Here is a 14,013-nt window from a genome sequence, read left to right on the forward strand (position 1 = left end):
TGGAGATGCTGGCCGTGCTTCGAGCACTCAAACATTTTCTCCCAGACCTAAGAGACCACCATGGAGAGCAGACATCCTGTCGAGGCAGGGGCTGAGGCTCGGGGTCATCCAGCTCCACTGGGACTGGATGCTATGGTACAGACTTGGCCGAGGATTCATCTGTAAGCCTTTCCCCGATCGCTCTGCTCCCGGGAGTTTTGGCGAGAGTGCGCCGGGACGAAGTCAGTCTACTGCTGGTAGTACCGTTCTGGCCGGGCCGAGTATGGTTCTGGGACCTGATTTCTCTCCTCAACGGCTCTCCATGGAAGATTCCTCTCAGGAGAGATCTCCTCTCACAGGCGGGGGGCACTATCATCACCCTCGCCCGGAGCTGTGGAAGCTGTGGGTGTGGCCTCTGAGGAGGCACAGCTCATAGCTTCCGGTCTCTCAACCGAGGTTGCTGAGATCATCCTCCAATCCAGAGCTCCCTCTATGAGGAAACTGTGTGCTTCATGGTGCGGAGACCGCCACCTCGACCCAGTTAACTGCCTGATTGGTACAGTACTGGAATTCCTGCAGGCCCATTACTCCACAGGGGTAATCCACTCCACCCTGAAGGTTTACGTGGCGGCTTTATCGGCCTACCACACCCTTCTCGGTGGCCTCTTAGTGGGTAAGCATCCCCTAGTTGCATGTTTCCTCCAGAGGCTGAAACCTCCGGCCAGAGAGCAGACATCCTGTCGAGGCAGGGGCCGAGGCCCGGGGTCATCCAGCTCCACTAAGACTGGATGCTATGGTACAGACTTGGCCGAGGCTTCGTCTGTACGCCTTTCCCCCGGGAGTTCTGGCGAGAGTGCGCTGGGACGAGGTCAGTCTACTACTGGTAGCACCGTTCTGGCCGGGCCGAGTATGATTCTCGGACCTGATTTCTCTCCTCGACGGCTCTCCATAGGAGATTCATTGCCCTTCTCGGTGGCCTCTCAGTGGGTAGGCACCCCCTAGTTACATGTTTCCTCTAGAGGCTGAGGCCTCCGGCCAGAGAGCTTATGCTTTGTGGTGGATCAGGATGCTATTACATAGCCTCGAGTCCTCTGCTCTCCCACTTCTCGGGGATCAGGACTCACTTCTCAGAAGTTGGCCTTTGGGACGGAGGCCCGCCCACTTTAGTCACTAGTGGCCTTGTTCCTCTCGCCCTCGTTGTGCTCCTGAGGGATACACACAGGGCAGGGACTTGGAAGTCTGGTGGCGTGAGCATCTCGTTCCCCTAGCGTTTTCAACGCAGCTCGAGTTCCTGGAAAGGAACGTCTCAAATTACGTATGTAACCCTGGTTCCCTGAAGGAAATGAGATGCTGAGTCTCGAGGCCATACTTCCGCCATCCCTGCGAGCGGTTGCTTCATTCCTAGAAGCAAACGCCGGTTCCACCGCACGTGTTTTTATGCTTCCTGGTCGATTACGTCACCCACCCGTGACGTCTCGCCCTTCCATTAGACAGATTACACATGTGATTCAGAGCGCAGTCACGCTGAAGGTGTTCCCCTAGTGTTTTCTATGCAACGTCTCAATCCCTTCAGGGAACCAGGGTTTTAAGGGGCGGGTCATTTAAGGCTTCTCAGTAATCTGCCATTGTTATGATTGGCTAATGTCATTGCATAGGGAACGGTATGAATGCCCCCTCTCTACTGCATGAGTGTTTTAAAACATAATTAAAATAAAATGCTAATTTTCAGACAAAGCATTATGAAATCTTTTACTTATGGTTTGTGATGCAGCTGGAGTCAGATCTATTATCACTTCATCTTTCAACAAATGATTAATTGTGAACTCTCCATGACATTGTGCCTCGTTTACAAAACAAAATGCTCTGAACAATCTTCTGACATGATCCAGGATGCCATTAAAAAGAAATCCATCCATTTTTCCCTTTACGCTGGGAACCTTCTGATATCTGTACAAAGACACAAACGAGTTGTTTAAACCCAACCCATCATAGCAAATGTTCTTTCACTCCATTTGCTCGAAAGCGAATACGCACCTGTTTACTTTATCCATTGCAGACAAGATAGCGGCAGTTATTGTAATTTCTATTTGATTTTGACATGACACAACACTTGCATTCAGCGTGATCAAGTGTCAAGCCGTTAAGCGACTGAATGCCAGTGGGTGGGGCCTATGGTGAGAAGAACATTATTCGTCAATGTCTTGCTCTGGAGGCAGTGTTTATGCAATTAACACAATTAATTATACAAATAATGAGGAGGGCATTTTAAGCTATGAAACTTGCAGGATATTTTAATGATACAAAGACCTGTTACATGCCAAAAGATTTCTCGTCATGACCCCTTTAAAACAGTGGTGTCCCATCCTGCTCCTGGAGGGCCACTGTCCTGCAGAGTTTAGCACCAACCCTAATTAAACGCATCTGAACCAGCTAATCAATATCTTACTAGGCATACTAAACTTCAAGGGAGGTGTGTTGATGCAAGTTGGAGCTAAAGTCTACAGCACAGTGGCTCTCCAGAACCAAGTATGGACACCCCGATTTGAAACATACGCTGAAATAATGCAAACTGATAATGCGAACAGGCTGCAACAAAGGCATATACAATCAATTAACAACCTTGGCTCACAGTAAGTCTGTTATCATTAAAAATAAATTTTCCTTTGGAGAAAATTAATGGCATTTTTAATTTTGCACTCTGTAAACTCTTTATTTGCATTGATATTAGTTTTTGCTGTGATATCGAAATTGGTATCGAGAACTGTGAAATTTCAATGCGAAAACGTGCAGATATGCTTATTCACATGAATTATAGTCTTCCTTCCTACAGAGTCGTTCCCCTCCTACCATCTTGCAGAGCATGTACTTCTGTAATGCAAACCGTCAGCCAAGTGTGCCGTAAAAGGTCAGCCGTGGTGCAGAGGCCCCTGCTATTTTACTGAGGCTGGAGCAGCCGATGTCAGGCTCCTGTAATTGATGTCATGTCCCCAAGATCAGCGGGAGGTGAGCGCCTCAGGGTGTGGTGGAGGTATTCAATTGCCCTTCTGTTTTTGGGGCACGTTTGCTGCGTAAAGGTAATGGATGATTCAAGTATTTGTGCTTGTGGAAATTCATATGCTAGCTGTTCAATGTATGGGTGTGCAAGTGGTTAAACAGAGCGGAGTGAACCACTGATGACGCTTACAGGCCTGGCTGGAGCAGCGAGATGACATCAGAGAACAAACTGTACAAACAACAATGCTTGTAGCCTAGGTGACGGGCTTCATTTGGCCTCGGACTGCAGGTCCGTCAACACTGTAAGAGTGGCGAGCGCATAAGATGGTAACACCCCCATCTGTTGCTCTCCTTCACTGCTCTCCCTCCCCTTCACATCATCAGTCTGGCTTGAAAAAAACCCAAGGTCTTCATAATTGCTTTGCACAAATTAGGTACTTTTGGACATCTTTTCTTAGCCAGTAAGTTCTAGCGCACATCTGCACGTAAGCTGCAAGGCCAAGATATCGAATGACGAATTGCTCATTGTAATTGCTATTTCCGATTAGCAGGTTATTGCCTGCGTGTGTGCATCCAAGAAAGAGCATCATGAGAACGTTTCGAATGTAATATTGGAGATGTTTATGTTGGCCTATCTGATGGTTAGGAAAGAGTGCATGGGTGTGTCTGCATGTTCCTGGTTATTGATCATGGAGGGAAGCATGTGACTGGCCTAGTTCCTGTAGCCTCTCATGGAAAGAATCAGTTCCGAACTCTCCATAGACAAACACACACTCCTCTTCACCGTGACATTCTGCATTATGTAATTACAATCCTTATTTTTTTTTTCTGTGGATGTTGCAAATTCAGTTACCATGGCCATGGCCCAGAGCATCTGGTATCCATTAGTGTAATAACAGCCAGATAAAGAGGATGACAAATGAACAGGGATGCCTGAGTGGAACCTTGGCAGCCCCTGGAGGGATACGGCCCTGTTCCACACGGCTCCGTCTCTGACCCGCGAATGAGATCCTGCACGAGTGATGGTCCAAGTAACAACTTAGCGATTGAAAAAGACACAGGTCACAAAGACTTGCCTTAGATATCATTTTGTCATTTTGGACTTAGTGGTTTCCCCAGACACTTGTCAGTGAAAAAGGTAACTTTTCATATCCTTCCTAACTGAACGAATTACGCCGCTAGTTGTCGTATGAGCTGAATGGAGGCATGTGCAAACAGTTACTGTAAACGTAGTGTTCTTTTCCACTGTGGGGTATTTGCTAAAGCCAGGAGAGGATGTGGAGGGTATAACTTAGTGGTCCTGGTTCAAAAGAAGCAAGGGAAAATTTGGACGAGACAGGGGAAGAATTAAATGAAAAAAATATGACAGATGCTAACGCTCTCTCTCATACATTCTGAATGTGTGCTTTTCTCAATATGTTTCTTATTTCTGGTTGGTGTTTTTGTGCCTGAGCACGTCTGATGTTCCCTCAGGGGTTTTTGAGATTAAGACGGTAACTTGCATGACATAAACCCAGTACTATTCCAGTAACCAGCAAGACCTTGTTCATGTTGCTTCCTCTTTAAAATCGATCTATATTTCAGTTGTCTACTTTGGCATGTCCACTGACACTGCCACCCATAGACCAGAAACAGGAGCTGATGATGACAGGATGTACATTGAAAAGGAAAACACAGTATTTAATTTTTCCCCCTTCATTGTAAAAAATATACAGGTATATTTCTAATTCTTAAAAAAAATAAGTCTTCTTTAATTCCTCAAAGGACATTTTTTAATTGCCCAGACATTGCTTTTTCATTGCTCAAGAGATTATGGTAACACTTTAGTATAGGGACCAATTCTTGCTATTAACTCGTTGCTTATTAGCATGCCTGTTATTAACGTATTGGCTGTTTATTAGTGCTTATAAAGCACACATTCTGCATGACCATATTCTACATCCCTAATCCTACCAATACCTAAAGTTAACAACTACCTTACTAACTATTAATAAGCAGTAAATTATGAGTTTATTTTGGCAAAAGTCATAGGTAATGGTTATTAGCATGAATTGGTCCTTAAAATAAAGTGTGACAGAGATTTGTTTTTGCATCAATGCAAACAAAGAGATGCCTGGCTGCAAAGTGAAATAAATCTTCATATTTTTGAAAAACAAAAAAGTTATATATACTGTATATACTGTACCCGCATATAAAACTAATATTAAAGAAAGAAAATGCCACTTAAGTGTACGTAAAGAGAGTACACTTTTATGAATATTTTCCCAAGTACTTAATTACACTTTTAAAAAGTGCATTTTGTAATGATGTCCAATTTAAACTTTTGCATTAAAGAAGAATGTTTTAATGTTTTTGTCATGCTTTAAAGAAGTACACTTATTTTAATGTGTTGTCAAACGTACTGAGGCATATGTGAAATACTGGATTATAATTTTAACTGTAGTTTGTTATTTGATTTGACAAGGTGAATATAGTTTAAATGTATTAAATTGCAGCTTCATGGTTACAAATGTGTAATTATAAATATATTATTTGCACTTAACATGTAATTAAGTTCCCAGAATATTATTTGAAGGTATATTATTTTTAAACATGTTTTCTGCAGGGGATAACATTGGGTCCTGTTCCTTCATACTGAATTTGCCAAGATTTTGCTGTCTTGGCAAATCTGTTGATGTTTTTTTGAAACTTTAAAAGAGGTCTTCTTATAATTATACTTTTATACTATAGATGTTTTTTTTCTTCTTCTTCTTTCTTCCCTATATGGGTAATTCCTGCACTGTTTTACTCAGAAACCATGCAGTCTGAAAGCTAATGGATTGCACTTAGTTTGGTCATCTGATGATGTGATGGATGAACTTGGATGAACAGATACGCACAATCGGCGAGAGAAAAAAAAAAAAAAAAGTGAAGGAGGGAACATACGTGCATAAAAAGATGCGCTATTAGTCAGTGCATTATTTGCAGATAAAACAATGTTTGAACTCCACAATAACAGAGATTCTATTGTTCGATGTATTGCTTCATTCTTCAGTATTCGCAGTCAGAATCCATTCCATGTCTGTCTGTTTAGATTGATGTATCTTTTGTTCCACAGTTGATATGAAAATGTGGTCCCATCACATCAACTGTTTGTATTGCCTTACACATTTCAACATGAAATCTGGATTGTCTTGGCGTGCAGATGTTGTGTTCGTTTCATTGTTCATGTGTGCTGAATATACATCCTCAGGAAATCTTTCAGTGGATGCAGTAATAGATTTCAGCTGGAATAAAATGTTTCAGCTGTGTTTGAAATGTTATAATGTGTTGTTTATAAAAGAGCCAAAGAGGGCATTCAGAAGAATTATTATGTGATTTACAGAGAAAAGGCTTTTGATTAGATGAGTCAGACAGCTTTGCTCATGCAGTGCCCGAATATAAACTTGGAGACCTAAAGCATTGAACCCACACCCTCATTTATGGGAATTACAGGTTACTCCAAGGGTACATTTATGTGTGCATGCGTGTTTGTGCATGTGCTTAATAATTCCTCTATTTCCTTTATATGGGTGGATTTATGTGTTTATAGTTTGCTCAGGCTCACTTTCGTGAACACACATACTCACAAACACATCCCCTGCATATAGAGCGCATTGGCCTCTCTAAGATGTTTTGATGAATCAGAGTAGTTGAGGACAGACGCAATGTGTGAATGTAGCAACTCTAAATGCAGTCACACACACACGCACTCTCAAAATATGTACAGCTGGAAAGCATTGAAGAGCCCCATCCACAGAGGGAAGCTAATGGGTCTCTAAAAACAATAGTTCCTATGAGGGAAGGCTTATGGAAGACATAAAACAAGAAAGTAGGAATGAGAAAGGAAGCAAAAATGAAAGGCAATAGAAGACGTGCAAGTTAGTTGAAATGAAAATCTGCCATTGTTTACTCACTCTCACGTCAATCCGAACCCTTATTATTTTCATTCTTCTGTGGGACACAAAAGGAGAAATTTAGCAGAATGCTGAAGATGCTCTTTTCCATTCACTAAAAATGAGCAAGGACTGTGTTGTCCACAATGACAAAATACAGTAACTACTCAACACTGTCAAAGTTTTTTTTTTTTCTTTTTTTTTTGATTGAATTTTAATTAAGTTGTATTCTTTTAAATTTTAGCACACATTTGAAAAAAAAAAAATATCAAGCTTTTTTCCCATTGTGGTGTTTATGCTTCAAACAGTGCAAAACTATAGAAGATTTTTAGTTGAAAACTGAAACTGAAAATTGGTGATTCATAAACTGCAAGTCAATAGCTTCAGGCACTGGAGAGTCAAAAAAAGCATATACAGACAACACAAAATTAATACCTGTGGTTCCAGACAATATATATTGAGGTCTTATGAAGCAAAACAATCAGTCAAGAAACTGAACATTATTTACAACATTATCAGCTAAAGATCTTTACTGTTCTACTGAAGAAAAAACTCACCTACATCTTGGATGGCCTGAGGTTGAGTAAATTAATAGCAAATTTTCATTTTTTAGGTCAACTGTCCCTTTAACACATTCAAACTAATGCATCAAGATGTGACAATCGGTGCTGAAACTAATGAGAACCAATGGTGTTTGATGTCTTCTGATTCCTTTTGAAGCACCAAGTTCAAATTTACTCACTCATAAATGAAATTTGAGAGCTTAGATTTTCAGTAACTTCTTACATTTCGGAAGATAGACAATAATACTGGTTTGGAATGACATGAGAATGAAGAAATTACTGACATGAAGTGGAACTGGTATCTGTTTGAGCCACCCAACTGGGTTGGACATAATAATATTGATGAATAATTATGGCGCATTGCTTATGTTCTTCTACTGAAAGTCACTTTGGATAAAAGCATCTGCAAAAATGCATGTAAATTTATTTACCCAATGGCCTGAGTTTATGGCTGTTTGCTTGAACAATGGAAAAAGTTGGATTGATCCATTTGTTTGTACAATTCTCATAAAATGCAGAAATTACACACTTGACCTTTAAAGACATGTTGGTTAACAGGTTTGTGGAATAACATATTTTAAAATGTAGTACTTTCCCACTTCCTTCATTGTACATTCCACATGATAAAAAGGACTACAAATCTATAGCAGTAACAAATGAGGAAAGCATTTGAGTGCATTGGTATATGTTCAGAGACACGCTTTCTGAATGGCCAGAAATAGGAAATAATATGACTGCGTGATTTTGCTATTATTTTTAGCACATTGCATCAGATACTCATGTTGGAGTAAAAGAGGAAAATAACATTTACCAGCATGTGTTTGACATGTTTTCACAGAAACTTTCACCAACTGAACTTTCTGTAAACCGCTCATGGAAAGCCGTAAACTGTGCCTAGTTACACAATGGCTGCTGTGTTAGTGAAGTGTGTCACAACACATGAATAATGTGCTGTATGTTGCAATATAGCACACCAAGGTCTCTGACACATAAATACATTGCTTGACTGTCAGCACTTTTGTGGCATAGTATCCATTTGATTATCTAAAAATGGCAGGCAGCAATCATCAAAATATGGCTGTTTTTCAGTTGGGCTGAGGCAGTTCTTCAGTTAATATCATTTACAGTGGTTGTTTATCTCCATGCACTACTGTGCTTTTGCTTGAGGACTAGGCCATAAGTCGCTGCCTGAGGGTCCTGCTAGACACAAACACACCCTCACCTAACTCGCCCTCATAATTAGTGTCAGATCTTATCCTTCATCTCAGCTGCCACGTCTCTTGTACCTCCCCATAGTACCATGCTTTTCTTTCTTCCCCTCTTTTATTCTGGAGGTGACCAGTACATATTAGAGTTTTGCTTTAAATTAGCATTTCCTTTAAAATCATAACTTCATACACAAGCTGCAAACATACATGCCCAATCTCTTCCCTTTTTTCCCTAGAGCAGCTATACATACAGTACAAATACACACACTTTCTATTTAATATTTAAATATTTAAAATACTACTTAATATTGTAACGGACCGGGTCTGACACAGATGGTAAGTGGAGTAACAAGGTGTTTATTTACAGCGTGCAATTGTGAATAGCAAACGTGAGGAGTCTTCGGATGTGGTGAGTGTCTCTTCGTGAGGTTTCAGGTGAGCGGAATGTCAATAGTAATCAGTCTTTCTGATCTTACAGATCCTGGGGGTTCGCCGCGGCTGAGCGGCTGAGAGATGCGGGGATCCGATCGAGCCAATGGAACAGACGAGGAAGAGGACTGGGATGGAGAAGACAGAAGGTAAGTAGGGACAGGTAAGTAATCGCAGGTAGTAATACTCAGCTTCGTAAGGTAGCAGAGATGGTCCATGTGGTAATCCGGTTACGTCAAGATCGGACCCCGAGTGAACTGCAAGGCGTGCTTTTAAGTGCCATGGTGATTGGGTGACGACGTGCAGGTGCGGGTGATGATTGGAGATACAGGTGACAGTGATGAGTGACGGGGAAGACGGGCCCTACTGTGACATTACCTCCCCCTCCCGGACGGCGCGTCCCGCGACGTAACAATAATACCGGGGAGGGGGGGTGGGCGCCCTGGAGGCTGGAGCAGAACCAGGACAGGACCGGGAAGCCTCCCGGGCGGATCAGGAGCCTAGGGAGACCATGGCAGGACTGGAGATTCGGGAGGCCATGGCGGATCTGGGGACTCGGGAGTCCATGGTGGATCCGGAGCCTTAGGAGGCCATGGCAGGACTGGAGATTCGGGAGGCCATGGCGGGACTGGAGACTCGGGCGGCCTTGGCGGATCGGGGTCCTCGGGCGGCCTTGGCGGATCGGGGTCCTCGGGCGGCCTTGGCGGATCGGGGTCCTCGGGCGGCCTTGGCGGATCGGGGTGCTCCGTGGCCTTGGCCCATGGCCTGGCCACACAGACTGAGACTATATGGCCCCCCCCCAAAATTTCTTTGGGAAATTTCCCCTCTGGGGGCCACCTTGGAGGAGAGGGTTCTTGAGGGCGCTCTGGAGGAGCGGACTCTTGGGGGCGCTCTGGAGGAGCGGGCGCTTGAGGGCGCTCTGGAGGAGCGGACGCTTGGGGGCGCTCTGGAGGAGCGGACGCTTGGGGGCGCTCTGGAGGAGCGGACGCTTGGGGGCGCTCTGGAGGAGCGGGCGCTTGGGGGCGCTCTGGAGGAGCGGGCGCTTGAGGGCGCTCTGGAGGAGCGGACTCTTGGGGGCGCTCTGGAGGCGCGAAGCTGGATAGAACCAGCGGAGACGAAGGAGAGCTGGACGGGACCAGCGGAGACGCAGGAGGGCGCTCTTGCAGCGCGGACTCTTGAGGGCGCTCTTGCAGCGCGGAGTCTTGAGGGCGCTCTTGCAGCGCGGAGTCTTGAGGGCGCTCTTGCAGCGCGGACTCTTGAGGGCGCTCTTGCAGCGCGGACTCTTGAGGGCGCACGGGAGGCGCGAAGCTGGATAGAACCAGCGGAGACGAAGGAGAGCTGAACGGGACCAGCGGAGAAGCAGGAGGGCGCTCTTGCGGCGCGGACTCTGGAGGGCGCTCTTGCGGCGCGGACTCTGGAGGGCGCTCTTGCGGCGCGGACTCTGGAGGGCGCTCTTGCGGCGCGGACATGTGAGGGCGCTCTTGCGGCGCGGACTCTGGAGGGCGCTCTTGCGGCGCGGACTCTGGAGGGCGCTCTTGCGGCGCGGACATGTGAGGGCGCTCTTGCGGCGCGGAGCTGGACGGAACCAGCGGAGACGAAGGCGAGCTGGACGGGACCAGCGAAGCTTCAGGTGGGCTGGACGGGACCAGCGGGAACTCAGGTGGGCTGGACGGGACCAGCGGGAACTCAGGTGGGCTGGACGGGACCAGCGGGAACTCAGGTGGGCTGGACGGGACCAGCGGGAACTCAGGTGGGCTGGACGGGACCAGCGGGAACTCAGGTGGGCTGGACGGGACCAGCGGGAACTCAGGACGGCTGGACGGGACCAGCGGGAACTCAGGACGGCTGGACGGGACCAGCGGGAACTCAGGACGGCTGGACGGGACCAGCGGGAACTCAGGACGGCTGGACGGGACCAGCGGGAACTCAGGACGGCTGGACGGGACCAGCGGGAACTCAGGACGGCTGGACGGGACCAGCGGGAACTCAGGTGGGCTGGACGGGGCCATCATCGCCGTGGGTAGGGCTCCGACTCGGGGTCGGAGGCTCTCCAGACACCGGATGATGGCTTCTCTCCAATCGAGGTCGGAGGTGTCTGGGAGCTCTCGCTGTTGGTGGTAATTGAGCCCGAGCCGGAGCAGCATCTTGATGGTTCCCCCATCAAGAGAGCTGGCGAGGGCGAGAGGCGCAAAAGCCAACATAAAACTTGCGGGGTCCCGGTTGACGTAAGCCAATTCAAAAAATTGCGCGAGCTCGCCCATCTTCAGTGTGGTCCGATCTTCTGTAATGGAACGCGGTCTGACACAGATGGTAAGTGGAGTAACAAGGTGTTTATTTACAGCGTGCAATTGTGAATAGCAAACGTGAGGAGTCTTCGGATGTGGTGAGTGTCTCTTCGTGAGGTTTCAGGTGAGCGGAATGTCAATAGTAATCAGTCTTTCTGATCTTACAGATCCTGGGGGTTCGCCGCGGCTGAGCGGCTGAGAGATGCGGGGATCCGATCGAGCCAATGGAACAGACGAGGAAGAGGACTGGGATGGAGAAGACAGAAGGTAAGTAGGGACAGGTAAGTAATCGCAGGTAGTAATACTCAGCTTCGTAAGGTAGCAGAGATGGTCCATGTGGTAATCCGGTTACGTCAAGATCGGACCCCGAGTGAACTGCAAGGCGTGCTTTTAAGTGCCATGGTGATTGGGTGACGACGTGCAGGTGCGGGTGATGATTGGAGATACAGGTGACAGTGATGAGTGACGGGGAAGACGGGCCCTACTGTGACAAATATAATACAGTCGTTCTACTTATTTTTATTTTCTTTATTTTTTTGCATTGTTAGTGTTACTTGTCCTTTCTTGTGAAATTTACCAGCTATTACTGAATGAACATACAGTCGATTACTTGAGAAGACACTTCACACAGAGACTTGGAAAATTAGTTCTTTAAAGACTAGCAGTGGTTTGTTTACGGATTACTTGCTTATTTATCCAGCAACTGAAGGGAAAAAACAGTTGATTGGCAGTGAGCAGAGAATCAAGTAATCACAAAATTCATCTAGAATTCTGAACAGCAAGTAAATTTAGGAAGAAAAATATAGTTTTTAGCATGTTTTCATGCTAAAATCGACCAAAAAGAGTTTTGTACGCACTTATCAATTAAACTTAACTGTACAGTCCAGTACAAATCAGCTTGGGTTTAGAAAAGGAAGGTCAGACGTGTGTGTGTGTGTTTCAGTAGGGAACAGCTCTATGCAGTTGAGCGAGACCCAAATGAAATCCAGCTGTAAATGGAGGGCACTTCAAATACAAATGGGACGCAGACATTGTTTGAGGCCTGCGGTGTAAATATTCATATAACTTTATCTCCACAGACCATTCCCAGTCCTTTCTTAATAGCCGAGATCTGGAACCAGGCCAGAGCGATAAATCTTACAGTCAAACAAAACTCACAAAGATGGAACTGCTTTATAGCCCACTTATTTGGTGGCAGCACCTTTGCCCGTTCTCTTATTCTATAGAGGGGTGATCTGACCTCTATTTTCATCAGGGCCTCTTTTATGGTGGGCCATCAGAGACCCCACATCCTCTCCATGACTCTGGGACAGCGTAGAAAGAGGTGGAAAAGGAAATGTGGAAGAATAGAGGGAGAAATGCGCAAACGGATGTGGTGAAGCCTGAGTATTAAGGACCCCGCAGACCTTATAAATCAAACCAAACATGGTAGAAGTACTCGTGGCTACCTAGTTGTGGTTAAGGAGGGCTCCCAAAGTGGACCTGCATCATATTTTGCTGCCTTTTTTAACCCTCTCAGACCCATAATCCCTTGAGAAACATACTTTAGCATACTTTTTAAAAAGGCTACTTATTACGGAAATAATAATACTTTTTAAATAATATACGATACTTAAAGGGATAGGTTACATAAAAAAATAAAAAAAATAAATAAAAAATCTGTAATTTTCTCACCCTCAAGCTGTTCCAAACCTGTATGAGTTTCTTTCTTCTGTAGAACACAAAATAAGATATTTTGAAGAACGTTGGTAACCAAACAGTTAACGGTAGCCATTCATGTCCGTATTATTATTCCATACTATCGAAGTCAGTAGCTATCGTCAACTGTTTGGTTACCAACAATCTTCAAAATGTCTTCTTTTCTGTTTAGCAGCAAAAGATAATAAAATATTTATTGCTGTGTTAACTATAATTGTGAACTTAATGCAATGTTTTCAGACACGTAGCTGCATGTTAATTGCAATTAAATAATAATAGTATTATAATTTATATAATTTTATATTAAATACAATTAACTGAACTTCTTAAACTACTTAACTTTTTGACCTACTTGTACGTAATTTAATTAGAAAATATTATTTGAAATATGGTTAAACTATACTGTAATGAAGTTGAAATTTAATGCATTTAAAATATAATAACTTTCAAATGTAATATTGAATAACATTACCATTCAAATTATAATGAAGTACTTTACATGTGATTTTAATTCAATTCATAATTATTACTATTTTTCATAATCTATGCTTTAAATTATATATATATATATATATATATATATATATACGTAATTAGACATTATTACAGCATTTTACTATTATTACAAGTAAACTTTTCTACAAGTGCACTTAAGGGTGTTAAAAAATGACCCAATGACTGAATTTGGACCTATAAGTACACTTTAGTGGTCTTTTACTCAAATAATATGAACTTATCTGCAAGTATAGTTTTAAAAAATATATTTTTATGATTTTAAATACCCTCCAGGTGCACATTCAATACAATTAAGTGTACTTTTGTTTCACAAGGGATTAGGACATGTGATCCAATACTTGTTGTTCTGATTGGGGAGGAGAGTAATGGTCATGCTGGCTCCATTGACGTACCTCGGCTCATTTAAGCTTTCTGGGCACCATAGATG

This window comes from Barbus barbus (genome assembly GCF_936440315.1).
Source record: "Barbus barbus genome assembly, chromosome: 16".
In the NCBI taxonomy this organism is placed as follows: Eukaryota; Metazoa; Chordata; class Actinopteri; order Cypriniformes; family Cyprinidae; genus Barbus; species Barbus barbus.